The 17,959-nt window shown below is 38.7% G+C and overlaps 1 protein-coding gene across 5 annotated transcripts in view; it reads right to left on the bottom strand.

Annotated features, from left to right (window-relative positions):
- Positions 1-17,959, bottom strand: part of LOC116291076 (uncharacterized) — a 96,376-nt gene that overhangs the window by 65,387 nt on the left and 13,030 nt on the right. The window contains exon 3 of one of the 5 annotated variants that reach the window (XR_016120695.1): positions 9,258-9,950. The exons of the other annotated variants lie outside the window; for them this stretch is intronic. The gene's annotated coding sequence lies outside the window, so the exon portion shown is untranslated. Of the gene's footprint in view, positions 1-9,257; positions 9,951-17,959 lie in introns of those variants that run through there. 5 annotated transcript variants of the gene reach the window in all.

Genomic DNA, 17,959 nt, shown 5'->3' with positions numbered 1-17,959 from the left:
TTAATGCACGAAACATCGGTTAATTATCGAAAAAAGCGAATTGAAAGTGAGATTCAAGAACCAAGTTTTTACCGCTTTACGTGATTAAACAAGATTTGTACTGAATCCGAATAGGTGTAAACACCTGGTGCCAGTAAGCAGTCATCATCGTCATCATTAGTTCATTTGACTATCTGTTGTATACTTTATTAGAAAGCTTGGGTTCACGTAAAAAAATATGATATTTCTGGTGTTGCGAAATAAGTTGGGAAAAAGTTTTTAGTGAAACTCTCCAAGTGTTGACGCCGTTTTGGTTTATTTAACGATAGAGGTATTTTTGTTCTGACCAAGATGTCCCGCAGACGACTCATTTAATTTCGGGATTCCCGCACAAACGATCACTCACTTTTTAACTTCAAAAATAAAGAAAAAATTATCCTGATAGTCCATTTATACATTGAAGTTTGTTTTCCACCTATTACTGTAATCATCATCATCATCATCATCATCATCATCATCATCATTATTATTATTATTATGGCAAGTTTTATTTGTCTGTATATATCATGTTTACATTGACCAGCGGACTAAGTCTAGGCTGGTTAAGTTCATCATTTTTTTCAATCCTTTCTTCAGCTTATGCATATTCATAGAACTTCTTGACTATATTAACGTTCTGGCTTAAAATCCATTTCTGACATCATTCTATGAGAAAGTTCAGTTCCCTGTCTGTATTTGTAATTGTTCTTAGGTCTTTTCTTAGCTGTTCGTGATGTCCTGCAAGAAAGTCAAACACTATGTTAATCTGATTTACACTTGAGCTTTTGCACTCTTTTTTGATGCCTGCACGTAGTTCCGTGTATTTTTCTTGTTTTTCAACAGTTCTCTCCGCAATCTTACCAACTTGACAAACTGTGCCTTCAAATAGTGTCCAAGCATTATCTTCTACAACTATGTCGGGTTTATTGGCACTGTTTTCTGGAGCTTTCTCAAGTTGAAAGGGTACATTCCAGTATATTTTTGCCTTTTCATTTTGAAGTACTGCTGATGGTAGACTTTGTTGGTACCATGGCTTTCCATTGTCGCTTTCCTGAAAGTTGTACTTTTCCAGCAAACAGTGGTATATCGGTCTCAGCATTCTGTCGTGTCTGGCTGTGTAAAGGCTTTGGGCGATCTTTGAGCAGCCACTTAGTACATGTGTTGTTGATTCTGTAGCCATATGGCACATTCTGCATTTGGTGTCTGTGATGGTCATCTGTGCTTTGCTTTGTTGGTATGTCTTTGTTGGTAGTAGTTGTTGGCGTATGTTCTTGTTTAAGCTGTAGACAATATCGGGAATGTTTTTCCACTTCTTCAGGATCTAGTTGGCTGTTGGTGAAATCTGTTTGTCTTGGAGTTGTTGGTTGGTGTAGGCTCCAAGCCATGTCTGCTGTTTTGTTTCTTTTATATACTTCTCCGTGATCTTTGATCGCAGCAGCTCTTTTATTGATTTTGGTGAAGGTGAGGTTATCGTTTTGATCTCGTTGGCAGGTGTAGGGTCTTTACTTGTAGGTATTTTAGTGCCTGTATCATCAAAGTCGCACGTGATGTTATATTCCGCCGCATACTTGGTGGCCTGTTTGAAAATTGACCTTCTACCTTGCACGATTCTATTCATTTCAAGCGTTCTTGCATGCTTGATCCTCTTGTCTTTGCTGTTGTTGATATAGTTTGCAATTTTGATTGTTGTTAATTTAAAAGTGTCCTCAACGCTTTTCATACCGCTTCCTCCTAGTTCTTCTGGTAGGTAGAGTAGTTTGATGGATTCGTGATGGTGCATTCCTCCTTCTTTTCTGACTATCTCTCTTGTGCGTCGGTCTATGTCCTTCAGTTGGTTTATTTTCCAGTCGCTTGTCCACATGTGGTACTGAAGACCAGGTAGGGCAAAGGTCTTGGTCGCGTGTACTTTTCTTGGCATGGATATGTTACTTGACCATATTACGGATAAGCATTTCAGGTATTCCTTACTTGCTTCATTATAGACTTGTTCCTCTAGTTGCGTCGAGTTCTCATATTTACCGAGAAATTTGTAATAATCGTTAGTGTCTAGCACTTTGAGCTCTTCATTGTCAGATATTTTTACACTTTCTTTATTTATTTCTATTTTACCTCGTAAGATGTTGACTGTTGCGCACTTGTCCAAACCCCAGAAAAGTCCGATGTCTTCAAACATACTCTTTGTTGTCTTTGTTATTAATAGCGCCTTTTGAGCTGACTTGTGGTATGTCTTTAGATCGTCAACGTAAAGTAAGTGTGTTAGCTTCTCTTGCTTGTTGTGTGAGTATGTGTATCCTTCTGTGGTTCTTAACCACCACACTATTGGATTGAGGCAGAGTGTGAATAATCTAACGCAGAACGAGTCTCCTTGTAGAATTCCTTGCTTCAGACGTATTGGACCAATTTTCTCTTTCTTGTCTTCAATCTTGACCTCTAGTGTGATGGACCATTTCTTCATTGTGTTCTTAATAAAGTTCTTTATCTTCGTTGGAACGTTGAGTATTTGTAAGGTGAGAGCCAGCCATTCATGATTAATTGAGTCGAAAGCTTTCTTCACATCAATCCATACACATGAGAGGTTTTTCTTTCTATCTCTTGCTTCTTCTAGTGTTGTTTTATCAATTATCAGGTTGTCTATGCATCCCATTGAGTTTGTAGAGCACCCTCTCTGGTCTAGCTGCATGTACTGGTGTTTTTCTTGGTGTTCTTTAAGTTTACTGTCTACGACTGATGTTATTGTCTTATACATTGTATTGAGCAACGTGATTGGACGATGATCTTTGGCTTGTGGATCTTCTTTCTTCGGAATCATAATGCACTTTCCTTCTATGAGCCAGTCTGGTAGTGGTATGTCGTTTTCGAAAATTGTGCTTTATAGCCTTTCCAAGTCCTTTGTGTGTAGTTGTTAATGTCTTTATCCAATAATTAGTTATTCTGTCATTACCAGGTGAACTCCAATTCTTTTTCTTTCGTAAGCTTGAGTGGATGTCTTTTTCTTCGATGTTCACTGTGTCCTCTATTATTATTATTATCATTATTATTATTATTATTATTATTATTATTACTATTATCATCATTATCATTTTATGAATGCTTTCTTTTGCTTACAACATTTCTAAACTCACCGGGTCCATTCCTTAGACCTTGGGAGAGTAAGAATGAATACTAATACATGAAGTCAGGTCATCATAAAGGTTTTTCGAATGATATGTGCAGTTTCAAGTAGTGAGATGTTTTGCACTTCGGCCATATTTTATGTTTTCGGAAGGTTGCTTGACATTCATGTCAACCTCTTTAGACACCGATTTATGAGGCCTAGTGCCCCAAGAACGATGGGTATAGTTTTGGTTTCCATGGCCCACGTTTTTCTCACTTCGATCTCTTCATCTCTTTATTGTACTTATATATGTATATGTATATATTCATAAGACCGTACCTGTTATTTTTTTGCTGCGATTCTATAGGAAACTGGATCTGTTAGAAATGTCTCATCATCCAAACTTCGATGTATTCTTTACTCTTTGCTCGGAAGATGAAACCATAGAATGTGGTCAAACTTCAAAGCACAAGCATTGTACGCTATGCAAAAAATCGCGTAAAACACCCTACGACTGCAAACGCCACTTTTTACAAAGTCACGAGTCACGTGCTGTTTTGCATGATGGTCAAACATGTTATCCATGCAAATTAAGTCACGATGATGTGAAGGAGACGACCGACAGATCGCATTATCACTGTCCAATTTGTGAATTGACAGTGACATACCAAGGTCCATTCAAGTCGCATTTGAAAGCGCATGAAACTGAGAAGTCGGGAACAAAGCAACAAAACAATCCCGAGGCAGAGCTTGGAAATAATTTAGAGGGAACCCCCGAACCAAACTGCCAGAAAGATGCAGAAGAAAATTCTACAAATGAGATGATAGAAGAGGAGGATGAGGAAAAAATCAAAGTCAAAAGAAATGTCACTGGAAAGAAGTCATGTCCCATTTGTGGAAAGTCCATGCACGCTAAAAGTGTAGGTCGCCATTGTAGAGACGTGCATGACCACCAAGTCGCACAAATGGCAACATGTGTGGACGAAAAAGAAGGGCTTTTTTTAGTCAGGCATAGCTCAAAGGGTGGTGTAATGCACCCAATACATGTTAAAAAGGTCGTGGAAGGCGAAAAGGCTGGTGTTCGTTGTGAAATTACAGACTGCATGGATTTCCTGAGGGTTGCTTGGCGAAGCGGGATGACAACAGCTGAATGTCGCCACGTTCAAGAAGTCGGCAAAAGCCCTTATTTTCCGAAAAACATGTCTCTCTCACTGGACGCCCTTAACGATCTTTCTGCAGACGGCGCATACAGAATATTTTCAGACGATAAGGTTTCAGAGTCGAGAGAGCTGCAGGAAAAAGCACAAGAGGCCAACGCACAATGTGTTGTTCCAGTAATGGATGGAGACAGGTATATTCATTTTTCGGTGTATGATGGGAATATTAACTACTATAGCAGGTTCGGTAGGATTGTTGTGACTGCTGATTTATTAAATGGAACGCTCGACTGCCGTTGCTGTTGAAGAAAGGTCACTTGCAAGCACAAACGGATTTGCTTGTGGTACTTCAGGGAGACGAACCAGCTTGACAGCTTCCGCGTTGCAAGTAGCCCTGAAGAGCAAACAAAAAGGACGCAAATGGAAAAAGATATAGACATATAAACGATGAAGAATTAGTTTATCCTCCAAGCGAAGCGGAAGTGTTGACGAAAATGTGTAGTTACATTCTAAAAGAGAAGAGGATTGAGTTGAAGAATAGCGAAAGTGATGGGCCAAAACCGGTTTTGCTGAAGAAACTAATACCGACGGAGACTTCTTGCTACTATTGTCAAGAATCCCTTACCAAGCCCATGCGGATAACAAACAAGGTGAGAATTCTTACCAAGAGCAAAGTGGTAGAGAATGTGGAAGCATACTTTAAGAAATGTCCAAAGAGTAACGTGTGCTATAGGTACCAGGAGCATGACAGTGGTTTGCATAATTTCAGTGATACTTTTATTATCAGCATTGACCTGTGTTTGTTTTTACGAGAGTGTCTCCAGCAACATTTGCCAATAGGAAGCTTGGTCAATGTATTGGAGAGTCAACTCCACACCACCCTAAATTCTCAAACTGTATTGAACGCATACTTATATTTTGATAACCTAAGTATGCATTCATATGATTTTAATTGCGCACTGTGTGGTTACCATCCAACGACAATTATCATGGACCTTAACAAGGTTGCGTTTGACTGTCCTGTATCAGATCTCCAATTACCTGAAGAATATGACGTGAATGGGGCTGATTTGGTCGACGTAGAGGACTTCTGGTGGAGGGTGGAAATGAATATGGTGTTAAGAGGTTTTCCTTGGCAAAAAGTACCAGCTCTCGATGTCAAACCTAATCTTTTGTGCTGGGCACCATACATAGGAAAAGAATCCAGAAAAAGCGCACTTCTGTACAACACAGAACATCGAAAGGTCGGGCGACACAATGGAGAGTTGGAAAAGGATTGCCGCGAGATTACAGAAGAGCGACTGATAGAACTTCTTAACAATTCGACATTTAAAGAGGTTCAAACTTTTGCCCATTCTCTCGGTTGTAAAAGTAAAGGATCGAAACTCGATCAAGTAATACAAATCAAGAATGCCATTGCCAAGAACGACGATAAGTTTAAAAAAGCGTTCAACAAGTTGTGGGGGAGCTCGGGTGGTTGGGTGTCTGGTAGATGCCCGCATGGCGTTATTTACGCATTAAAGTTTGTGCTACGTGCAGAAAGTCCACAAGATTATATCGATATCATCTTGTCAATGGCCCACAAGCCGAATATCGTTGTCAGGGACATGGCAAACATGCTTGTGGCTCATAGCAAAAACAGGACGCCAGACTTGTTTTATCCCCATGATGGAATGGTTGCTGAGCCAAACGAAAAAAACATACAGTTGGCTAAAGATGGTAAACTTGATGTTTCACTTCCATGGCTTGAAATAGAAGAAAAGAATGAAGACTCAACCTTGAGTGACCAGAATAAAGAAGTCCATCCTGTATCTGGCAGTGATCACTACTTGTGTCTCTTTGATCGGCTACACGAGAAAAATGTGAAAAAGGAAGAAGAGATTTTAAGGAGAGTAGTGTTTGTTAAAGGGTTGAAGGGCAAACTTAATACCCAGAGGGACGAACAGCTGCATTCCTCTTATAACCATGACAGCAGGTATTTAAACAATATGAAGCCAGTCAATCACATTTTCCTTTTTCGGTCTAACATAGACATTCGTAATGAAAAGATTAATCGGCGCCTAAAAGATGGACTGCAATCATCATTCAAACATGGATTAAAAAAAGATGTAAATGGTCGGGCTATGGTAGACAAGTGCGTAAAGATTGTTCAAAATGACGGGAAGCAAGAACACCTTAAAAGAAGCTTTCTTGAGGAAGAGGAGAATCAGGGAAAAAAACAGACAAGAAACAAAGGGTGGATGTAGAGGAAACATTGTCCATAGGAAGCGTGCCTCAAAGTCCCTCTAGTTCTACTGATAAGCCGGCAACAGTAGCGAGCGTGTCTTCAAGTCCCTCTGGTACAACTGGAATGTCCTCAACAGGAAACGGGCAATCGTATCTGGAGAAGCACTGGGATCTTAATCTTGGACTGAAGAATAGAGATCGAGTCATACTTGAGGACGGACTGTGGATAAATGACCGGATAGTTCTTGCGGCGATGCGTTTATTGAAAGAAATTATACCGGAGATTGGTGGCCTCCAAGATGTTTTGCGTGCCCAAGGAAGTGGTTTTGAGTATGAATCAGGAAAAGCAAATCACATCCAAATTTTGAATGTTCGTGGAAATCATTGGATAACGATATCCAATATTCATTGCTTTCCGTTACAAATGCGTGTGTATGATAGCCTTCTTTCCCTTAATGTCAAGAAAGATAAGATTAGCTATCCGATAAGCGTGGAACAAGCAGCTTGCCAACTAGTTATGCCGCATTGTGGCCTGACATTTCAAGTTGAGGACGTTCAGCAACAGAAAAGAGGAAACGATTGTGGCCTATTTGCAATTACTTTCGCTGCATTGTTATGCATGGGGAAAGATCCTTCTTGTGCATTGTACCATCAAGACTCCATGAGAAAAGAGCTAATTCGAGCTTTTGAAACCAAAGACATGACCAGCTATGTCGAAGCCGTTGCCTCTTTCGATCAAACAGACAGCGTGGTCTTGTACGAATGGAACTGCAAAGTGTTTTGCCACTGTGTGATGCCAGATGATGGAGAAGACATGGTTCTGTGCGCAACATGTCAAAAGTGGTATCATTGCAGTTGTGAGAAAGGTGATTTTCGTAATCCCCAGTGGGACTGCTGTACTTGTATTGCCAAAAAGAATAAATCTAAAGAACGCCAGCATAAGGATTTCATTGCCATGTACGAAGCTTCCAGGAAATACCCAATAGAGAGCCTCCGAGCACAAGAGGTGTATTCCCGGATAGTGTAAATGTACCCAAGCGAAAGGCTAAAACCAAATGCAGAGGCCTACGTAGGGTGCATGAAGATGGAAGATTACATGAAAATATGTAAAACCACCCAAAAATGCTTGTACGGCATTACCAGCATGCACAAAGGGATCACCTCCAAAGAACCGAAACTCGACTACTTTATTGTTATTTTCCATGAAGAAATTCCAAGCGATGTGCATTTCTTTGAAACCATTATACATGAGATGGCACATGTAATAGACACAAGTGATGGACATCATGCGAAACCATTCAAAAAAATTTGCAGAGCTATGGTCAAATGCATAAAAAAAAAACAAGGATAAATTACCAAAGCCTTTTTGTGATCTCGAAATTGATTCGGAATCCGTCATACATTAGCAGTGACCGGTAACCTTGCACATACATACAAACAAAGTAGGGAGTAAACCCCTGGACAGAAAATCACCAAGAATCAGGGGAGTAAACCCCTGCACAGAAAATCAACCAGAATCAGGGGAGTAAACCCCTGCACAGAAAATCAACCAGAATCAGGGGAGTAAACCCCTGCACAGAAAATCACCAAGAATCAGGGGAGTAAACCCCTGCACAGAAAATCACCCAGAATCAGGGGAGTAAACCCCTGCACAGAAAATCACCCTAAATCAGGGGAGTAAACCCCTGCACAGAAAATCACCCTAAATCAGGGGAGTAAGCCCCTGCACAGAAAATCACCCAGGATCAGGGGAGTAAACCCCTGTACAGAAAATCACCAAGAAACAGGGGAGTGAACCCCTGCACAGAAAATCAACCAGAATCAGGGGAGTAAACCCCTGCACAGAAAATCACCAAGAATCAGGGGAGTAAACCCTTGCACAGAAAATCACCCAGAATCAGGGGAGTGAACCCCTGCACAAAAAATCACCAAGAATCAGGGGAGTGAACCCCTGCACAGAAAATCATATGCGCCAGCACAATTCCCTCTTCGTCCATATCTCTTGCCAGTTCCAGTCCTCCTCTTGCGTCTCTATTTCCGATTCCAGTCTAATAGTAATAATCAACGCTTCCTCTTCTGTTTGGAACAGTCTTCGTCACGCATCTATCTAATCCAATCCCGTTCCATCGTAATAATCACCAAGAATCAGGGGAGTAAACCCCTGCACAGAAAATCATATGCGCCAGCACAATTCCCTCTTCTTCCATCTCTCTTGCCAGTTCCAGTCCTCTTGCGTCTCTATTTCCGATTCCAGTCTAATAGTAATAATCAATGCTTCCTCTTCTGTTTGGAACAGTCCTCGTCACGCATCTATCTTATCCAATCCCGTTCCATCGTAATAATCACCAAGAATCAGGGGAGTAAACCCCTGCACAGAAAATCACCCAGAATCAGGGGAGTGAACCCCTGCACAGAAAATCACCCAGAATCAGGGGAGTAAACCCCTGCACAGAAAATCACCCAGAATCAGAGGAGTAAACCCCTGCACAGAAAATCACCAAGAATCAGGGGAGTGAACCCCTGCAAAGAAAATCATATGCGCCAGCACAATTCCCTCTTCTTCCATATCTCTTGCCAGTTCCAGTCCTCCTCTTGCGTCTCTATTTCCGATTCCAGTCTAATAGTAATAATCAACGCTTCCTCTTCTGTTTGGAACAGTCCTCGTCACACATCTATCTTATCCAATCCCGTTCCATCGTAATAATCACCAAGAATCAGGGGAGTAAACCCCTGCACAGAAAATCACCCAGAATGAGGGGAGTAAACCCCTGCACAGAAAATCACCAAGAATCAGGGGAGTAAACCCCTGCACAGAAAATCACCCAGAATCTCTAGACAAAAAATAAACCAGAATCAGAGGAGTAAACCCCTGGACAGAAAATCACCGAGAAGCATTTCTAAGGGAAAGAAATCCTTAAAATAAAACAAGAGAAGAAAAAGTGTTGGGAAAAAGAAAAAAAAAGAAAGTTGTATGAATACTAAACGCTGGCAACAATGAGTCAGGTGGCACCTGATGATACCCTTCTGAATATAGTCAGATTCTGAATATAGTCAATATCTCGTGTGTGAGAGGGGACCAGCAGCCATGTATATCATTAGATTTATTTGTCATCTATAGTCGTCTTTGTTATTCTTTTGCGGAACAATAAATTTGTTTGTATTTTTGATCACAATTATGGAAAAAAAAAAGAAAGGTAGTCTTACAACAAAAAATTAATGTAAGTAAGGCTCCCCTATATGCAAGGTAACAACAGGGAACCCGATTTTTGGAACTTTTTATAATTTTGTTTGCTCTTTAAAGGGTTTCTCCTGGTTAGATCAGTTTACAGCTACATCAGCTGTAATCAGATCTGGTTTATTATATAGATATCGATGAAATACCAGGTTTCTAGTGTTGAAAACTTGATATCTTTCACCAGTGGAAGATACCATATCTTTCACACGTGAAGATGTCGCTGTTGACAATAAAGAAATAAAGAATTTTTGAGCTTTTGTTTTATTTAAGTTTCATCGATATCTATGTAATAAATACATACATGGCCGCGCGGAGATACGAATTTTATCTTCTCGTGTTTAATTTAGATATCTCTCTCGTTCGCTGTGTTCAATTGAACACTCGAAGATAAAATTCGTATCTCCGCGTGGCCATGTACTATCCTCTATTTATTCTTTATGGGACGCCCGATGTGTACATATGTAACGCACTTTCTTAAAAGCAGTCAAATGAAACGAAGCAAAAGCAATCAAAGTAATAAAGGGAGTATCGGTTTTATTTTTAAAGATCCCTGAAGAATATAAATTAATAAAAACGCCACAAAATGTTTGCCCAGTAAACGAAGAGGTTTTATTTCGTTGAACTCAAAAATGATACAATCCTATGATATTTAATTTATGTGTGTTTACCTCACCAGTTGCTCAGACCGCTTACTCTCATAAAACGGGATGTATCTTGTGAACTTCAACTTTGAAACGAAAGAATTTGACAATTTTTGATCGAAATTTGATTCGTTCAATGTTTTCCGCCGCCCAATATGACGTACGTTTATAACTCGCACGAGAGACCGCAACAAGAGCAACAAGAAGGAAAGGGATATTGAGCGATGTAGCTGGGAATTCATTGTTTTTTACGGTAAAGGCAGATATGGCATTTACTTTTCACTCCAAATCACTGTAATGAAACAAAAACGTCCAGTAGTTTGTAATTACTTCCTTTCTAATCTAATTGCTTGCTCTGTAATCTACCCGGCGCCACAATAATCTGTTCCTTTGCAAGGCGGCAGAGCCTCTATGAAAGCTCTCCTAAGAGAAAAAAAACCCTGAAGAATGCAGCTTGCGGGAGATGCCTTGACGTTTCAATAAACGAACTATAAATATTAATTATTCAGCTTCACGAAATACCCATGATCAGTAATAACGGCACCACAATTTCACTCTCTTGGGAATGCTTGCAAACCATCAATATTCAAGGCTAGTAGGCGCCCCTAGATTACAATAATGAATCAATTTCTCTTGAAACTTTTACATTGATACCGCTTAATCCTGTAGATCACTACGGTGTTTGTTTCATAGCAGTAAAGTTAATTTTTCGAATTTGGTTTTCAACATTTCTCTGATATATTTACGTGACTGGTTTATGAAGGTTTATGTCTGTAATGGCGCTTTCGGCTTATATTTGATAAAAGAAATCCTTGTAAATGAATCATGTAATACAACCAGCACTAGTAGTCAATAGATGTTTATAAACCCCTGCATGAATACATGATTGTTGCGAGATTTAACTTGCTTTTAATTCAGGCAGTGATCGCTAAACACTCTCGCTAAAACCGGTCTCAAAACAGGGATAGACTCTTGTAAATCGCACATGTTTTAGTTTGATTTTTTCAATCTTTTACATTCACACAACCTTATTCGATATATTCTATGTTTTAGTTTGCAGCAGTATACAATTCATATCATATATCATTCAACCGATGGCCTTTTATGGAAAGTGCCCCTATATGCAAGGCGCCCCTATATGCAAGGTAACGTTACCAACCCCCTTCTTCCACTTGACAAGTCGTTACGCTGTTGTTGTCACAAAACAACGGCATATTGTAAAACATTGACTGGACTGGACTGGACTGGCCTCAAAAAAATCTGTAAAACATGGACTGCACTGGACTGCACTGGACTCGAAATCTGTAAAACATGAACTGGACTGGAATCGAAATCTGTAAAACATGGACTGGACTCGAAATCTGTAAAACATGGACTCAAAATAATAAGCTTAAATAACCGGAAATGACTCCACGACTTATTATCTTAGCTTATTATCTGTAAGCTTGATTATACATTGCCCATACATTTGGAATATTTGCTCTTTTCGGTCTTTTTCCTCTCTTTCCAAAGCAAAAGGTTGTTCTTAAAAGTAAAGTTATATAGCACAAGTAAACTGCGTGACACAACATCCTAAATGACAAGTAAATCTTCTGTTCTTTCGCTAACTACCGTAGTTAGCTTGTTTTCGAGGCTACGAAACCTAAGAAACCATAAGAGGCAAATGTATAGCCAACAGATAGTATGAGCTTATAAAATCAGCCAAAATACGGTTCCAAATTTTAACAAATTCCTATGAATTATATACCAAAATGTTCAGGAAAGCCCGGGGTTTTCAAATCCACTTCTGTTTTTTTGACAGGTTCTGTTTTATTTCAAGGAGAGACGATTTTTTAGCTTGACCCCGGTTATGTCATGCATTTTCTCTTGTGTGTAAAATACATCCAATAGCGTACATTCAACTCAAAAAGTACGGTGGTTTTTTCAATAGAATTCAATCTAAACCGTATAATACAGTCCGTGAATAGTTGAATGAACTGAATCCACTTCTGTTTTTTGCCTAGATAGTCATTATTTTGAGAAACGATCCAGAAACCGTGTTTTTGAGACATAATTTGTATGCGCTCAGGTGAGGGGGTGTGAGCTTGAAATCGTAGCTGACCAAATATATGTTAACAGTTTTTTTCTGATGTATAAACATGTTGATTCGTAACTTGATCAGTTTATTTTTTATTCCGGCATCAAAAAATGTTTAATTTCTCTCGGTCGTGAACAATCAAACCACAACCACAATTTACCGCTGTTATATATGAAATGATCATTACATTTCCAACAACTTCCGGTGTTATTCTGAGACAATCACGTACGTGTATCAACAGCGGTATCTCAAAATCATATGCTGTAATAAATACTACTGTGGGAGACAGGAAAACTCTACTGATATTTCGCCCGGTTTTTTATATTCATATCTATTATAAGGCCTTGGGTATAAAATCGCAATTTCTTAGTAACTGGTTCTTCAGATAAAGATAAGTGCCCCTGAATAAACAAAGGTATGTCAAGCGCAGCTGTCATTTATCGATATATAAAACAGATCCACTGTTGATCTACTATTGATTCAGCCCTTGGAAGCCTGATACTCAGCCGGTCTAGCTCTCCACTACAAACAAATATAAATACTTCAGTTCTATTTAACTACAAATATTTTGGCCCGTTTTATGGCCTTTAAGTTACCCTCCCTCATTGGGAGGAGAAATCCAGATAATTTCCAAGAGGAAACGCCTGGTTTGCCGCTCTTCAAGTGGGATGAATTAACAGATAAAGAAGAGGCAATAGGTCGTGGCTCTTTCGGCCTTGTGTTTGTGGCAAGGTCAAAACTAGTCGATGAGAAAATTGAAGCCCTGATACTCGGCCGGAATCAGTAACACATAGACTGGATTAGAAATGTGTATATATTTTAATTTCAATCTTATGATTCTTCAGATTAGCAACTCCTATTTTACTATTACTACAATCATTTCTCACAGGTTTCCGAGTAAGCCCGAAGTTAATAATGCTAACAAATTAGTATATGTAATAGGACTCCATGCTGTCCAATTAAGAAATAATTGGACTAGGAAAATTCCGAGGACTGACAAAATTGCAGAAGTTAATCTCCGGCTTAACCTGTTAGTAACTACGGCCCGGTTCAGAGGGTATCTATCTTCCGAGTTAGGATTCGAGTTAGGATTCGAGTTAGGATTCGAGGTAAATTAAATAAGAGGCTGTACTCGGGACTGAGCATAAATTAATAACAATTACAAAATGTTTCCTGAAATCACGCCTAGTCTGTACTTACTATTAACGCTTCTTTTTTTGCATTAAAAAAAAAAAATGATATAGCCGTTTAATCATTTGATAGCCATGATATAAAAACAAACCTCAAGGTGGCCGCGGCCGCTTAACAGAGGTACCGTACCACTTTGATAGTAGCCGCTTTATAAAGGGTGGTTGCTTAATAGGGGTATCGCTGTAAAATAAAACCTTAATCACGTGGAGCACCAAACACCAAACACCGAAGCCGCTGTTTGATCATGTTTCATTGGCACCGGAAACAAAGTATAGAATACCAGGTTAGCCTGCTTTGCCCTCTGATGAGAGAAGTCCCTGCCGCTACGCAGGCTTATATCAGTTTTTGTCGAACAACAACATGGAGGACTCAGAGGCTTTTGAGGTAAGAGTAAGATCAATATATTGCTTATTGTCAATTTTTCTAATTGTGAATAAATTTTATTACATACATTGATTAGCAGAGAGCGGTAAAATTTAACTGAAAACTTTACTCTCCGCACTCGCACTCACGTGGCACTAATGTATCGGTACAGAGAGAACAGTTCAAACGGGACAGCACAAGAGACACCCGGCATACCGTATCTCAATAGTGCATTTTATTCATGAACATATTTAAAACTGAGCGCTTCACAACTGCTTGATATTGATATATGTTCTTACAAAGGTCTGGTCACGTGTACATGCAAAATTCAATGCCATGGGCCATTCCAACAAATTGATCTTTTAATTTCCATTGGAAAAAAAATTCCCATACGTTTGGAATAATTGCTCTTTTCGGTATATTTTCTCTCTTTCCAAAGCAAAAGGTTGTTCTTAAAAGTAAAGTTATAAAGCACAAGTAAGACCCTGTAAATATTCTGTTTATTCGCTAACTACCGTAGTTAGCGTGTTTTCGAGGCTACGAAACCTAAGAAACCATAAGACACGAATGTATAGGCCAACAGATATTATGAGCTTATAAAATCAGCAAAAATACGGTTCTAAATTTTAACAAATTCCTATGAATTATATACCAAAATGTTCAGGAAAGCCCGTGGTTTTCAAATCCACTTCTGTTGTTTTTTGTTGACAGGTTCTGTTTTATTTCAAGGAGAGACGATTTTCTAGCTTGACCCCGGTTTATATGTCATGCATTTTCTCTTGTACATTCAACTTAAAACGTACGATGGTTTTTTTCAATAGAATTCAATCTAAACCATATAATACAGTCCGTGAATAATTGAATTAACTGAATCCACTTATGTTTTTTGCCTAGATAGTCATTATTTCCACAAAACATCCAAAAACCGTGTTTTTGAGACATAATTTGTATGGGCTCACATGAGGGGGCGTGAGCTTGAGCGTAGCTCACCCAAATGTAGCTGTAGTTTTGCACAATGTATAACTTTTTTGTGTCATTATTAATAGAATACAATTCAAGAAGATGAGGAAGATGAACTTGTGGAAACATTCTACAGGCCAGGAGTAAGTTAATTTGATATTACATTATTGTTCTCTGTCAGAGAACATCATCATCATTGTAAGGATTACCCACAACGCATCCGAAATACAATGGAGTGCAGAGTCAGTGTTTTTACATTGATTCATCCAATTTTAATTTTATTTACAAACTAGAGAAACGTGTCAGATATAACCCACATACTAAGTGATGAGGAAGAGGTTACAAATACATCTCTGTTGGAAACGGTAGGTAAATTTTCTAATTATCATTAATAGACACTTTTTTAGAGACATTTTAGGGTTTTTATTGTAAAAAACAAGTTTAGCCAGGTTTATTTTCCCGTCCTTCTTTTATTTTTTTACATAGTAGAAGTATTTTGTAAGCTTAGTATTTCGGATCACTGATTCTTTTCCTTTTTCTAATTAGGAAAGAAAAGAAAAAATATTTTGCTCAGATGATGATGATGACTATCTCTTTAAGCCTACATTCACACAGGATCAGGTAATTATATATGCTAATAAATCATGAATTTCTTTTTTGCTGCTCTTCAGCATTTCAGCTGGAGAGGAATTTCGATCGATAATGCATAAGCTACATGATTCCATCTGTTTTCATTAATTGCATTAGTTTGAATAAATTGCAGTGAAAGTAAAAAGGATAACTAGAGAATTCTGGACCCCCCCCCCCCCCTCCGAACACACACACCCACACACCCACACACAACAATATTGATTTCCATGATGTCTTTTGCTAGAATTAAGTTAACACTTCTGAATTGTAGAAAAAAATAAAGCCAAATTTGGAAGCACAAGGGTCATCATCCAGTGATGAGCACAATGACGACATCAACTGTTCTAAATGTGGGCAACACTTCGCATCAAATTCAAACCTTAACAAACACATGCATCTTGGGAGATGTAAGGGGAAGTCCAAGAAAAAGTAAGTTGCGCGTTTTTCTAAGAACAAAGAACATTTTCACATTGCCTTTTTCATGAACCGTAAAGATCTCGTTTCATTTGTTAGCAAGCAGAGAACAATTTATAGATTTAAATGTGTCGAAACAACGAATATATGAAAACCCCAATAACAAAAAGTATGTTAATTATTCACATAATGATAGATTAAAATATTTTCTGCATGTAGAAATTATTTTGTAGCTAACTTGTTTGCTTTTATCTTCCCAGGAAGACGCGACAGTCCCTCTCTGAATTGTAAGTGTAAATGGACAGTCTTTTTGCATGTGTATAGCTTGCCATAGCAAGTAAAATAATTTAGGTGTTAACTTTAATTTAGCATCACTGTATGCGCTAGTTGAAAAGTAAATGACAAATTTCCATTTTTGACTTAAATCATCATCAGAGAAGAACGTCTGATATGCCATGGACGAGTTAAAGAAAAATAAATGCACAGAAAAAAAGATGTGCCCCGAGCGGGACTTGAACCCACAGCCCCCTAATCTCATGGCACTTAGTTTACGGTAGGCACAGATGGGGTCAAAAACGATCAGATCAGTTATTTTTTAAACAAATCCGTCATATTTTCAAAAATATTCCATCTAATCAAATACTTTTTTCCGAGTGTATTGATTAAGGGTAATGTGTCAGTTTTGGTCTACTCATTGTCAAAAATGGACGTCATTATGCAGTCATAATAAAAGGTTACATTTTTGATTAAAATTAAGTTGTCCAAATTCAAAACGGTTTTCAATTTTGTTTTTAAAATTTCTTTTATTTTTTATGTTAAAGGAATTTTCAAAATTCTTCCTTACCAAAAGAAGTGGAGCAACTCCCACATGATATCGATGGCGTGTGCACTTTCAAGTTGTCCTATAATCCCAATGAAAAAATGAAGAGTACAAAAGATGGGAGGCCCTGGAAGCAGTGGACAACTTCCAGTAGAGGTAAGCTATTATCAGCAAAGCTTACACTTTCGTCATACCCAAGAAGCTAAAAAATTCTCTTAGTTCTTGTTTCCATTGCTATTGCCGGGTTTTAAACTCAGAGAGTCCTGCATTGCTGCAACAGTATTACTTTTTTCATTAAAGATTTAAAAACAAAGGCCCACGGTGAGGGAGAAAATCTAAAATCTAAAATCCAAAATCAAACTTCAAGTTCATTCGCCAAAACTCGTCCCATGATCGAAGCAGGCAGCAACCACATGCAGCCAAATTTTAGCACAATAAAATGTTGCTATATTCCTAGGATATTCTGATTGATTGATTGTTAGAAACATTTTCCACCTTTTTTTTCAGTGGGATTCTCTGGAACAAGAAGAGTTGCTGCGTGTCAGGGGGCATATCAGTGTACCAACAAAAAATGTCCGTACCTCATGTCATACAACAAGGAGAACAAGTTAAATTTCAAAAAGGATGGCCAAGATGTTGTCTGTGACTGTTGCGGATGTAAAGTGGAAGCAATTGATTGCCCAGCAAGAAAAATATGGGAGTTTGTAGAAGACTCTGTCATTGTGTATCACAGTGGTAAGCACAAGTGTCAAGCAAAGTCACCTCGGCCAGACATCACTGAAAAGGCAGGCGCATTCTTCAAAAATAACACTTCAGCCAAGCCGTGCCAGTTTCCATATGAGACCTTACGAGCATCTATTAAAGATGGGAAAGGAATAGAAGAAATATATGCTGAGACAAAGAAGCTGACAAACCTGAAAGCAATCCAAAACATCAAACAAAAGACCCTGCAAGAGCTTAATCCAGTTGGTCACTCCTTCGATGCGCTAGCTAAAATCAAGGAAGCCACAGATAAGCATGACCCTTATCTACTATGGAAAGTTCAAGATGGACGTGTGAGTGAAGATAAGATTACAGCTGTGTTCAGAACAAGTCGGGGAAAAATTGAAATGGCTGCACAAATGCAGGTGAGA

This window comes from Actinia tenebrosa, unplaced genomic scaffold, assembly GCF_029948245.1.
Source record: "Actinia tenebrosa isolate PJP-AT-01 unplaced genomic scaffold, QUT_ActTen_1.0 PGA_scaffold3__52_contigs__length_22856419, whole genome shotgun sequence".
In the NCBI taxonomy this organism is placed as follows: domain Eukaryota; kingdom Metazoa; phylum Cnidaria; class Anthozoa; order Actiniaria; family Actiniidae; genus Actinia; species Actinia tenebrosa.
Note: the sequence above shows the minus strand (reverse complement) of the source record. Positions and strands in the feature narration are given on the sequence as shown.